The sequence below is a fragment of the Gekko japonicus genome, unplaced genomic scaffold (genome assembly GCF_001447785.1).
Source record: "Gekko japonicus isolate JY-2015 unplaced genomic scaffold, Gekko_japonicus_V1.1 scaffold548, whole genome shotgun sequence".
Lineage (NCBI taxonomy): Eukaryota > Metazoa > Chordata > Lepidosauria > Squamata > Gekkonidae > Gekko > Gekko japonicus.
This window is the reverse complement of record NW_015169791.1, coordinates 547302-550513: the sequence shown is the minus strand read 5'-3', so window position 1 is coordinate 550513 and position 3212 is coordinate 547302. Positions and strand designations below refer to the sequence as shown.

The 3212-nt window shown below is 47.2% G+C and overlaps 1 protein-coding gene across 1 annotated transcript in view; it reads right to left on the bottom strand.

Annotated features, from left to right (window-relative positions):
• The window catches only part of TRHDE (thyrotropin-releasing hormone degrading enzyme), a 469626-nt gene that overhangs the window by 366922 nt on the left and 99492 nt on the right, over positions 1-3212 (bottom strand). The gene's annotated exons all lie outside the window — the stretch shown is intronic.

Genomic DNA, 3212 nt, shown 5'->3' with positions numbered 1-3212 from the left:
GCAAATACATTCCCAATGGGAAATCTTCTAACACAAAGGTGGTGGGAGAAGCCCTGCCACTTCTTGATCCCTTTTATAGCAGAAATGGAAGCTACCTGCCTTTTCAGAGTGAAACCCTTATCCAAACTCAAACCCTTATCCAAACTCGCTTCCAGGAAGGAAAGAAGGTCACCCACTTTAGCTCTGCATGGGTCTAACCCTTTCTCAGAACACCATGACTGAAACACTTGCCAAGTACTGTTGTAAACCCAATTGGTCGAGCCCTTCCTAGAGGCCACTAGGGTGTCCATAACCTTATCCAAGTATCCTCTGTCTCTAAATTGCAACCATTCAACCTCCAGGCTGTGAGGCTTAGCAATTCAGGCTGAGGACAGAAGAGTGGTCCTTGATGAAGAAGGTCCTTCCTAATTGAGAGGCACCATGGTTCCTTGGAGGACAGTCTCACCAGGTCGTGGAATCTTAACCAGCGTGGCCAAAACAGAGCTATCTGAATGACTTCTGCTCTTAGACCTGTGATCCTCTAAATCACTCTTGGAATTAGTTGGGTGGGAGGGAAAGCATACAGCAGCTGGTCTGGCCAAGTGCAGCTTAGAGCATCTATTTTTATGGCCTGGGGACATCTTCTTGCAATGAACCTGGGTACCTGATGGTTGAGTTCTGATGCAAAGAAGTCCACCTTTACCTTGCCAAATCTATGGCAGATCTGGTGGAAGGTTTCCTTGTTCAGCATACATTCTCACTGTTCCAGGGATCTCCTGCTGAGCCAGTCCACCAAGGCATTGGATGTCCCTAGCACATGAACATTTTGAGGGACTGTAACTGGATCTCTCACAATGCAAGATCTGAGTTGTCTCCACATGTGAAGAACTGGATTTCATGCCCCCACAATGGTTGATATAAGACTTGACAGTTGTGCTGTCCGTATGCACTCGGACATCCTTCCTGACTAGGAGATCCTGGAAGGCTATGAGACTCCACCTGATCATTCTGAGTTCCCAAAAACTGATGCTCTGAGTGGCGTCTTCTTGGGGTCAGGACTTTCCCATGGGAGTAGTCTCCCAACCCCTGAAGGCTGGCATCTGTGGTCCAAAGTGTCCTCCTTGGTTCTCTGAGGAGAGTCCCTTCTAGAAGTCTGAACAGGTACAGCCACCATTGGAGATCCTGAAGCAGACTGTCTGGAAGCTTGATAATCCTGTGCCTTTTGTGGGTTACTACATCCTGGAAGAGAGGGAGAGTGTGGAGGAGTGTGGAATCCTGCCTATGTGATCAAGTCCTAACACAATACTAGTATTCCCACAAGCCTCACCAGGAATGGGTGAACCTGGAAAATGCACTTCAGTTCATGGCCGAACCATGAAATAAACCTGTCACGGCTCAGGTGGGGTGTCACCTGACGCTGCCACCACTCTGGATTTAGGTTCCCTTGAGAAAGCCCAAAGCACCCTCCCAAGAGCTTCAGACCTCCCTTTTGGCCGAATAACAGGCATGAGGACCAGGCAGAGTGGACAATGAAAATAGTTTATTTTATAGGAGGTGCAGAATAAATGGGTGAAAAGAAAAGAAATCAAATGCCCTAACGCATCTAAATATATACCAAAGTGCCAAGATTAAAACAAATAAAACAACATAGCATAAAACAATAAAATACAATAACAAAATATCAGTGTTCCATTTGTCACAAGATGGGGTAGATCTTAATCCCAACGATAACATTCCCATAGTCTGTCATCCCTTCTCCTGCCAGGGTCACCTCGCACCCCGAAGGAACCAGATAGTGGTGGTGATGGTGCGATGGTGCATAGATAGCAGTGATGGAATAGTGGTGGCGGCAGCTCCTACTCAAAAGCCTGGCGGAAGAGCTCCGTCTTGCAGGCCCTGCAGAACTGAGAAAGATCCCGCAGGGCCCGGATCTCCTCCGGGAGCTCCTTCCACCAAGTAGGAGCCGCCACCGAAAATGCCCTGGTTCTGGTCGTTGCAAATTTAATGTCCCTGGGCCCTGGAATTTCCAGGGGATGATGACTCCCCAACTGTAGTGCCCTTGGGGGAACATATGGAGAAAGGCGGTCCCTCACGTAGGCTGGACCCTGGCCATAAAGGGCTTTAAAGGGAACTGTCCCTCCGAGAGGGTCATGTTGATAATCTCCCGCAGGGCACCCCGAAACTCCTCGTGGCCTGCTTTAATGAGCCAAGAGGGGCACGTATCAAGGTCGCATGTGGTTGGACACACAGATATGAGCAATCTGTCAACTTCCTCCAGACTGAGTTGGTCAAAACACTCTAAACCCTGCACCAAAGATATGCAAGGGGCTTCAAGTTCGCTCACTGTTTCAATTCTGGCGGGGAGAACGCGGTGGAGCACCGAGACTTTATCTGCAAAATACTGTCCCTAGCTCACAATTACAAGTGACACTAGACTACTCACCCTTCCCTCAGGATGAGGGTTTCTTCCTGCAGCAGCCTTCCTTCTGGCTCTGCCCTCTGGAAGAAAGAACAGCTTCGGCTCTGGCACCAGCCCTTTTGTTCCCCAGCCCTCTTCCTCCCTATTGGTCAATTTTGGCTCCAAAACCTCTCAGGGGCTTCTGGGAGTTGTAGGCCCAGTCTCACCTACTGCTAGCCAGGCTCCCTGGGCCTAGTAGGCCTCTGGTGGCACAGTCCAGATCATGACACACACCCCCACCAGACCAAATCATGGGATCTTGCCCTGGATCCCCATTGATGTGGTCTGCACACAAGATTTGGGGCTGTGGTTTTGCCCTTTCAACTTACTCAACATTAACATATGAAAACAATAATAAAACAGTAAAACAGTATTCGGAACAACATTAAAGAGAATACAACATCAGGTTAATGAATTGCAGGTCCTCCGGGGTCAAAGCTCTTCTCTAATGTCTCATCATCAGTAGTAGGAACAGCAAAGAACACACTACTGACTGAAAATAAATGCACAAGCAAAATAGCAAGTATATAATAATCATATAAGCATAACAGCAAGTATAATATGCATCAATTGGCCAAGGTGCAATAATAAAGCATAATAGAAGCACAGAAAATTTGATGACTTTGGACTCTGATATTTGGACTCTGATATTTGCTTCTATTTTGGAGTAGACACATGGAAAGACTGCAGACTGTGCTTCTATTATGCTTTATTATTGCACCTTGGCCAATTGATTCATATTATACTTGCTGTTATGCTTATATGATTATTATAT